The following is a 10,508-nucleotide window of genomic DNA, read 5'->3' as shown; positions in this document are numbered from 1 at the left end:
ATAATAGAATAAAACCAATTGAAAATGAAATAACAAACATTTTTGCAGTAATAGATATTTTCCCCCTAGGAACTTGCTTTAGTATATTGTGTAATCACTATATACATTCTTAAATCTCTTAATGTTAATGATAATAATCACAAACCACTTAGTGAAAAAGAAGGGTACAAAATAATGTGTGTATAGGTATCCAATTTGTGTAGAGCTAGACAGAAAAATACATGTAAATATATACACAGTAAATAAATGTTACAAAATATTAGTAAGTTGAATTTTCTTTGGGATTAACTTCAAAGTATGAGTAAATTTCACATTTATTATATTCCCATCTTGTGTGATGTTTTTATGAGAATATTCTACATTATTATGAGAAAAATTAAGTTACAGTGACTTTATAACAACAATTTTGCTTTATTTATTCCTTCAAATTTCATTAACCAACAATATATTTTCTTAAAACTTTGTATCAACATAAAAATAACATAACTTTTATAGCTTTAATTAGCATGTTTACTTAGTGAAATTTGTATTACATAAGTGTAAATATATTTCAGAGGAATAAAACGTGTGATTTAGTTATTAAACAGCATTTAGTTCAAATTTAATTGAACATATCTTTTATTTCTTTCGTAGTACATTTGCTAAAATTAGCATTGCTTACCAAAATTTAGAAAACACACACACACACACACACACAAAGACAGATACACCCACATTCAAAATAACTAAGTTCATATTTTAATCAGTGTGACTATCTTTTATGAATTGATTTCCTTGATTGAAATGTTTTGAAGAATTTTGCTAAAGTCTTCTATTAATAACACAGTCTTATACATTTTTAATAGGATAAAAGATGAGTAAAATGCTCATCTATTTAGCAGCTCAGTATGACTTTTAATGTTTTGTGTATCATTGCTCTTTTTCCAGATAAAATCATAAAAAGTTATTTGTTGTAAAAATAAAATAGGAAGTATTGGTAAAACAGTAACCAAGTAACCAACTATTATACCATATTCCAGAATATCCTCCATCAGAGCAATATGCACAATAATTATTGATTTTCAAATAATAGAGAAGTTTTGGAGTTGTCAGTCAAATACATATGAAATAGAGGAAACTCTAAATATTAAAGAAAGCCAAAAATAGGCTAAAGTAAGAAAAGTCAGTGACCATATGATTTGTCCTACCTGGGACGACTTTGTCATCCGAATTAAAAAGCTCATCGGTATGTTTCCCTCTCTAATAGCAAGAAGCAAAGCATAAAGACCATGAAACCCACATAAGACCAGAGGAGTAGGAAACTTCAGTTATTTTAGAATTTTAATTTATATTTGATTATATTTTTACCTTTCTGAAATTACCTATGGAAGCACTATAACAAGAAATATAAAAGATTTGTACAAGAAGTGCTGGATTATGTGACCCCCTACTTTGTTACATTAAAAACTCATAACTTGGAGCCACATTTATAAAGTCTCCCTCCCCATCACAGAAAATAAAGGACACACAAAACTAAAACCCAATGCCTGTTTCTGTTTCTGCACTATTATCACCTTGGAGATATCTTCTTTTTTTAACCCTGGTTGCAATGAATATTTATTTTGGATGATTCTATGGCAAGTTAATCAGAACTCATAGTAAAAGCTGAGGGCTTCAGATTTCCAGGAGTGGCATGAACCAGGCTAGGGATTTTCTGGAATAATCGTAAATGTCATTCCAAAAAGGACCGTTTAATAACTTAACCCCATAACATGAATATATCCTTTCCTGCAGTTCTGTATTGTGTTATTACTATCCCCCCCCCAATTTTTAAGGATGTATTTTCCTTCTTACTCACTATTGATAACCTCCCAGTACTGCCCAGCACAATTGTGAGAACAATACGGAGGTTTCTAGAAAATTTCTTTCAAAGCATATTATGTGGATTTTTTTAAGTAAATATCTTCACCCTCCAGATAAAACTGTATTCAGTTTTTAATTGCTGCTTATAGCAAGGTTTAAATGATTTTTATTATTAAATATTTTTTATTAAATAACAACTTTATTTTGTAATAAATTAACCACACTTTAAAATATCTAAAAATCTAACATTTCATAAACACATATAAAGTGGAATCTTTTCTTCCTAATTGCATTCTCTAAAAGTATAAAAAAGCATCAAATAGTGCAAATTGTTTCATAGTAGCTGATAAACTAATAATTAAGCATAGATGAAATAAATGTCAATTGCTATGACGTGAAATAAACCTGATCATTCTTTTGAAAAATGGCCATATTAAAAAGTAAGCTAATTCCCTAAAATAGGAAGAACTCAGAGTTCTGATTCTTTACGACGATATGACCTGAAAACTCCCCAAACTTGAGTCATATTAAAAAGACTGTATATCAGCAGGCAGCATCTAGCAGATCACTAATGGGTTCAACTACTGAACCCAAGTTTACAGCATTTACTCATTTCTGTCCCTTCTCTCTTCTTAGGCAAGCTCACATCCATCTCTGTGATTTCAAACGTCACCTCTATATTAACATTTGGCAAACGTGTTTCTCTCAAGACTTTTCTAAACTTTAAATGTATATATACCGATTGCCCATTTTCCCCATGTATCTGAGTATCTAATTCAATCCTAGCACTAACAACTCAATTTCTTCATCCTTAGGAAACCAATTTCTTAAGACAGAACTAAATTTTCATTTTTGTTTATAGCTCGTACTTAATCTATCACTGAACAGTGTTCATTCTACATTAATTTAAAATCATTTTCTGTTTTCAAACTATAGTGCTATTACCTTAAACCAAGGCATCACCATAATTTTTCTTTCAGTAGTCTATCATATAATTGTACACCAATATCAATACATAAAAATTCTAAGATATCACAGTTTAAGTGAAATATATTGCCTATCATATTATATACATCCAGCAGATATCCTAAAAGTTTAAATTTATTAGAAAGTACTAAAATATAAAAATTATCATGGAAAAAGAGAAAAGGCAAATAAACAAAGTGGCACCAAATTTACCTAAAGCATTTTTCCGGTAGCAGGGGAGACCAATTATTATGATGGACACGCTAAAAAGGGTACTGAGGAAAGACTACAGCATAATAAAATCACCACAAACATATATTGATGAACTAGACCAGCAATCATTGGAAGAATGTTGAATAATAACTAACATACAATGAAAAAGGGGATTATAATGGTTTTTCTCCTTCTTGTCACAATTCTCATACTTCAGGAAAACTGAGTATGTGGTCTTCAGTGACTGAAGTAATGAAATCACAAGAGAAAGATATGCCAGTTTTTTTTTTTTTTCCTGTACTCTTTCTGTCTTATTTTGGCCTGGAGCTTTATTTTCTCTGCTTAAGAACTATTGATTCAAGAAGACTAACGGTGTTGCTAGGGGATCTAGGAGAATCAGCAAGGACCAAACTGCTTAGAGCTCAAGGCTAGAATTTCAAGTGAAAAGAGGTCCAGCTGGGATCACCACATAGGAGTTGAGTCAGGATTTCAGGGTATTATTTCTCTTAAAAGGTCACATGTGGATCTTTACCTCAACCTATTTGGTTGAAATTTGTAAAACTCTTGAGAATAGCGGTCACAGTGCAGGACAGTAAGGAACTGCCAGCTTTGCCTGGGTATGAATAGGGCATAACTGAAACTTTTGAAGAACTTATTTTATTATCAAGAATCAAAATGTACTTAGCGTAAATATAGACTGCAGTGATAATCCCTAAATAAGTTAAAACCACATCTCAGCACCACCCAAAGTGTTTGTTTGTTATTTCTGAGGTTCCTCCACATAGCATTTTTGTTGCACAGTAAGTCTGCCGTCATCATTTGGCAATTCCATCCTTCTTTTTCTCTCACTTTAGTAAGCTATTTAGAGAAGCCTCAGTGTTTCCACTCTCTTACACAAGCTTGCCAAGAGTATGTGCTTGTGGTTGCTGTATCCTCATCTTCCCAGAGACTCCAGACTTACCTGGTGTGCTAACTGGTCCCCTCTCTTTCAGCCTGAAGCATTTCTGCCTCTGTTCAGAGCATCAGAATATCTCTTCATTAATTTCATTTGCTTCTATCATAATAACTGGGGTGATATCCAATAGGAATGAGAGATTTTCACAATTACTTACTTTTCTTCTTTTTCCAGAACTTCTATGAGATATATATATTATATACATTTACTAGAAAATATATATAATATATATTTTAATGAACATACGCAAGAGGAGTTCTGATGCATAAATGTGGCAGGAATCAGACCACTGGGTGTGTGTGTGTGTGTGTGTATGTGTGTGTGTGTGTATGTTTGTGTGTGTGTATGTGTGTGTGTGTGTGTGTGTAAGGTGATGGAGAGATGGGAATTGGCTTTATTACAGTAACAAGACTAGCATATAAATTACTAAAGTACATTTTTCATTAGGCTTTAATTAATGTTGTTTCATTTGTTACTTTTTATGCTCTTACTTATTTTATAAAATTATATAATAAAATAATGTGTATTTACACATTTGGGTATCGTGCTGTTACTGTCAGTCTTTCAAAATTAAACAAAAAGTTCTTATGGTGCCTGTATTTATCAGTCTAGACACTTGTGAGTTTTAATTTTTATAATGCTGGAAACTAACCAAGCAAATAAAAGTTGTGTGAAAATCGGCTATGAGCAAATACCCTATAAATAAAGGCTTTATTTAGGAACTGTTAAGATTATTTATGTTTCATTCTGGTTATTGGCAATCCCTTGGTAGCTAAAATGGCCAAATATGGGACTATGTGTGGAGTGAGGTGGTGTGATACAGTTTAAAATTTTGCTTAGGTGGTACACTTTTTCAATATGGAGACAGACGTATAGACTGCAGTAGGTGAATGCAATTTGTCAAAATACACTAATAACAGGTATTGACCTAAGACAATACTATTTACCACCAGTTAAAATTTATATTTAACATTTACATTTTAATTGGATTGTCTACCTTCCTAAAATGAAGTGATGAATTAATATTGCATTGATTAAGATCAGTTAACTGGGGATGCAGTTCTTCATATGGAAAGAATCCAATGGATCTCTTGTCAAACTGAATGAATGAGACCCACATGTGTTCATACTCAAATGTACATTCTACTATCAAGTGCCATGGAATACTTGAAGTTTTACCATCACACTTAGGCTCCTCCATGGAATTAGGTTTCAAAGATTGTCTTTCTCTCTCTAGAATTTTCCTTTATATTCCTTCACTCACATATCTCTAAACTCTTCATAACATCTACAGAAACCCACTTTTGTAGACTATTCACAGGGAATAGGCTTTTGTAAATAAAAGCCAGACTGTCTCCTATGCATCTTCCTTCAGGGAAAGAATACTAGGGTAAAACATTGCTGGAATTGATGCCACAGAATGAAAGACTGATAAATTTTCAAAAACTGTGATTTCCAAATATTATTCAGAACTTGAACAATGTTTTTATCACATTCGGCTAACTTTCCTCTTTTATAGCTTCTCAAACATTATTTCTAATAAATAGTTTTTTTAATCACTTCATAAATTGGACATTATTCATGAAGGATTACATTAGATGAAATTTATTTTAAGACTGGTATTCAGAAACTCTGGTGCTCAAAATTTAACTGAACAAAATATTCTTAATTTCAAATGCAACATATGCCACTAAAAACTATCTGTCTGGTATCTGTCTGTCTGTCTATCTATCTATTTATCTATTCATTTAAATGTCTAGGTTAGCCATAGTTTTTCCTGACTGGTATACTTCATATAAATCAAAAAACAAAATCTTACCTTTGAGCAATTAGCTTTGAGTGCAATGAATATTCTGCAAAAAATTAACTTAGAGTAAATGATGTGTTGCTGTAAGAGTTACTATTTTCTAGGTAACTAAGAAAGCGAGCTATATGGGTTAGCGATTCACATTTATGTATTTGCATTGAGAGTGCTTGCTTAAAGAGAAAAAAATCTATTGATAATATAAATATTACTTATAAGAGTCACTTCTGAAAAAAGTGAAATGAATTTTCCTTTGCCAATAAATATTTCTTGAGTTGATAAGGAGGAAGAAATATTTTTGCAGGCTGCTTTTGTTACTTCCTCTTTCATGTTTTCTGTTCAACATAAAGACATAGTTAAATCTTGTTTACTGTCCCCTCCTATCCACTACTGAGATGATGTAGGGAAATGATACTAGGCATGACATTGTCACCTCTGAAAAAAACAAGGCACCAGAAAGAGGCATAACTATTAATAGTCTATTTCCATACATGCTTCCATTGTATTACTTCCTTTAAAGGCTTTATTTTAGTATATATACATATTTTTAAAAGTCAAGTAGATATTTAAAGAGTCTGTGCAGTACATTAAAAGTAATAAAGCTCTATTAAAAAGAACACAGCTATTCAAGAATGTTCTAGATATGGTCGTATAATGAGGAGTCTCAAAGCAGAGGGGTATAAATGAAATGGTTTTAATTCACTGATTTTAATTGGACTCTGTCAAATCTCCATGTTTATCTCTTAACTGTATCTTGAGTAGATGCTGAAATTCTCTGGCGACTTTGGAGTTTTAAAGATCAATCCAGTTAAAGATGAATCGATTTACTTTTTCTCCTCCTTTCAGTCCAAATCCTAATTCATGTTTTTCTTTTTTTCCCTGAGACTCTAAATGGTGAGGATGAAAAAGGAAATTTATGGTTAGCTTTAATTCACTCTTCCCATTTTCCCTTTTTGAGGCTAGATTTTTCTAAATTATTGAAGGAAAGTGAAAAGGTGCATCTTTTTACTTAATTGACACCTGCTCTGTTGTACTTTGCTGTTTTCGACTCTCTGGCTGACACTGATTGGCCATTGATGTCCTCTGTGTGGCACAAACCCAAGGGCTTGCTCTTTTAAGGGATTTACGAGTAAGTTCTTTGGAGGGCCCAGGGGGTTTCCGTCTGTGTAGACCCACTTTGACCCAGTCCTTTTCTAGGATTCCCCTTACCTCCTGCCACTCAGGCATCCACAAGCTCATGCTGTTTGTGTTCACTGTCTGCAGACAATCCTCTTGGGAGAAACAACAGCAGCTCAAGCTCCATTAATAGCTGGGGTGTCTGTTTGCCTTATGAAAAGCTCACTCCTTCTGCCCTAGAAACACAGTGTGGAATGTTGGCTTTCCTTTTGTCTTTATCTCTGCTCTATGCTATCTCTTCAATTCCCCATTGCTCAAAGATGCACAGGAGAAGGTTGGCATTTTTTAAAAGATATTTATATAGATCAACTTTATTGAAAGTGAATGCACAGAGAATTGCAGCATGCAGAAAATTTCTCAGCGTCAAACCCTGGGTGATAGTTTTTAATTTATTATAGAGAAAAGACTCTGGCAATGGTAGTAGTTACTTATTTTGTTGTTGAGGATTCTCTGCCTTTCTAGGTGCTCCACAATCTTTTCTCTGACATGAGGACATGCTCTTCTGTTTCCTGAATTAAAATCTGGACACAGGGATCAGCTTGGTTTAACAGCTTCCTTCCTTTGACAAAGTGAAGCATGCCACTTAGAGTGTTTCAGTTCAGCAGTGACCTTCAGAATCGGGGTGCTTCAAAGTTGAATGGTATAAATGATGGGCAAGGTGGCAGGTTGCAGTGGTGTGGATTTCAGCACAAAGTCTTGATGGCATCCTATTCCTAGCACACTTCCCAGAAGTTACCTCCTCTAGATTTCCCTTCCCATCAGAAGACACAGGATTTCCAGAGTGCAGCATGCCCTATGGCGGACTGGGGGAAGGCCATCTGGTGTTGCTGAGAAGCCTAATGGCACCCACTACAGAAACTCAACAGGACTGTATTTGGGTCTCGAGACAAGCATTTTTTCCCTCTTTAAGCCATACCACTGAATACTCAAGCAAATGCAATAAAAGACTCTTAGTTGTTTCCTTCCTGGGGCACAGGTTTAGAGGTCATACTCTCCACCTGGTGCTCATCATCTTTTGGCTCTTCTACCTCTGGACTTGATTCAAAGACACTCCCATCCTGGGTGGTCCTGGGTGGGCTCCCAGGGTGCCCACCTCTGTGCTGCTCCAAGCTGCTCCACGTGTCTTCTTCTTGCAAGCTCATGCCTCTGAGCAATTCCTTTTTGGGAGAGAGGTCTTGGCTTATTCTAAGGCAAAGCTTTAGCATCATTTGCAAACATTTTGGTGAAAAGATAATAACTGGAGTAATATCTTCACTTCCACGTTTCATAACAACTGCTTCAGTGCCTCAGATTCCACGGAAGAGAGTTAAATTATTTGTAATCCTCTGGGCACACATCAGTTTTTTACTCCACTCTCTCACTTGTAGCATCAAAGGGATCAAGATGTTTCTCACACATCATAGCAAAAACAGCATGGGATACTGGTAGCCACTGACTGCATAAGGCATTGATTTGAACTTTAGGATCTGAATGTCAAGCCATCTGGGCTCCAATTTTTAATTCTAAAGTCACAATTTCATCAGTTTTTTCTTTGTCCTTTATCAAGGAAGTATCACACAAATTCTCTATATTTTCCAGAATCAAGTCTACAAATAAAGGTTTCTGTCCCTTTGCCTAGGTCCAGGTGACAAAGTTTTAATCTAGCTTTTAGAGAACACACATCCTCACACACATACGTACACTTGGTTAATGAGAGAGGAAACTGGTTTACATTCCTCCCCAAAGCTTGGACACTGCACGTTCACAATTTGACTAGGTATATGGTGCCTTCGTGTCTCCCTCTCTTCCATACTTACTCTGTCCCTTTTTCTTTGAAAGTTTAGGGAGTGTATTGTGATCACCTCTTAGTCCTAATGAAACCTTCTGACTGACTGACTCTCTCTTTACAAATGTGGGTTAATTTGGCCATTTCTTTGGCTCCCATTGTGATTTAATGGGAAAAGTTCTACTTAACACCCTATTTTCTTATATAGATAAGTATGAATTTTGGCTTTTACTTTGGACTCTTCTAATTTAAATTTATACTCTAAATTTTTAAGTTTTTTATATCCCAATTAATTATTATATATTGAGTACTTTCTTTTTTTAGAAAATGTTTTGTGTAACCATGAATAAAATATGTATCACCTATGACTGTATTATTGTCATTATCACTGAATTCTAGATTATCAGTTTGAATTTATAATGTATAATTTAACATGCTAGTATTTTTTCTTTCTCCTTGTTATGGGAATTATTATAGCACATAAACTATATATTCTTCCCTCCTCTTAAACTATACTTGACACCAACATAGATCTTTCAAGAACATTTTATATATTTTCTATTATGTAAAGAGTAATTTGTTATTTTGATAAGTAAAAGTTATATATTTGGTGTCCAAAAATGATATGTATGCTTTCTACATAGATACAATTTTCTGTTAGTACAAGTAATTTTAACTTTTTGTTTACATTTTAGGTAATAACATAGAGAATCATGTTTTCAGTTTGTTGTTATTGTTATCAACTCCTTCCCCTTAAAAGATCTTGGTTTCATTGAGGATAACTTAATTTGATAATGCAGAAAACAAAACATATTTTAAATAGACTAAATTGATTTATTTCTGATGACTAATAATCAGATTTTAAGGCCTTAATGCTTGTATGAAAATGGACAGAAAGTTGATAAACTATCAAAATATCCTAGTCATTAGTTGATATTTTAGAATTATATCTACAGGCATACCTCAGAGATACTGTAAGTTTAATTCCAGATTACCACAATAAAGTGAATATCACAATAAAAGTGAATCACATGAATGTTTTGGTTTCCCAGTATATATAAAATTTATGTTTACACTATACTGTGCTCTATTCAGTGTACAACACAATTTTGTCAAAAAATCAATATACATACCTTTCTTTAAAAATATGTCATTGCTAAAAAATGCTACCCTTTATCTGAGTCTTCAAGGAGTCATAACCTTTTTGCTGGTGGAGGGTCTTGGCTCCATGTTGATGGCTGCTGACTGATCAGGGTGGTGGTTGCTGAAGGTTGGGGTGGCTGTGGCAATTTCTTAAAATAAGACAACAATGAAAGTTGGCCTTTTCCATTGACTCTTCCTTTGATGAATGATTACTCTGTACTGTGCAGTGCTGTTTTGCATTTAACCCACAGTGGAATTTCTTTCCAAATTAGGATCAATCATCTCAAACCGTGCTGCTGCTTTATTAACTAAATTGATTTAATATTCTAAACTCTTCCCTGTCACTTCAACAATCCTCACAGCATCTCCACCTGGAGTAGATTCTATCTCAGGAAACCACTTTCCTCCCTCATCCTTAAGAAGCAACTCTTCAACCATTAAAGTTTTATCATGAAGTTGTATAACTCAGTCACATCTTCAGTCTCCATGTCTAATTCTAGTTCTCTTGCAATTTCCACCACATCTGCAGTTACTTCCTCCACTGAAGTCCTGAAACCCTCAAACTTATCCATAAAAGTTGGAATCAACTTCTTTGAAAGTCCTGTTAATGTTGATAGTTTGACCTCTTCCCATGAATTATGCAT

At 33.9% G+C, this 10,508-nt stretch overlaps 1 pseudogene; it reads right to left on the bottom strand.

Annotated features, from left to right (window-relative positions):
- Window positions 1–7,414: 7,414 nt before the first annotated feature.
- LOC105086649 (elongation factor-like GTPase 1) lies at window positions 7,415–10,508 on the bottom strand (annotated as a pseudogene).

The sequence above is a fragment of the Camelus dromedarius genome, chromosome 13, assembly GCF_036321535.1.
Source record: "Camelus dromedarius isolate mCamDro1 chromosome 13, mCamDro1.pat, whole genome shotgun sequence".
Taxonomy (NCBI): domain Eukaryota; kingdom Metazoa; phylum Chordata; class Mammalia; order Artiodactyla; family Camelidae; genus Camelus; species Camelus dromedarius.
This window is presented reverse-complemented; position numbering and strand designations above follow the sequence as displayed.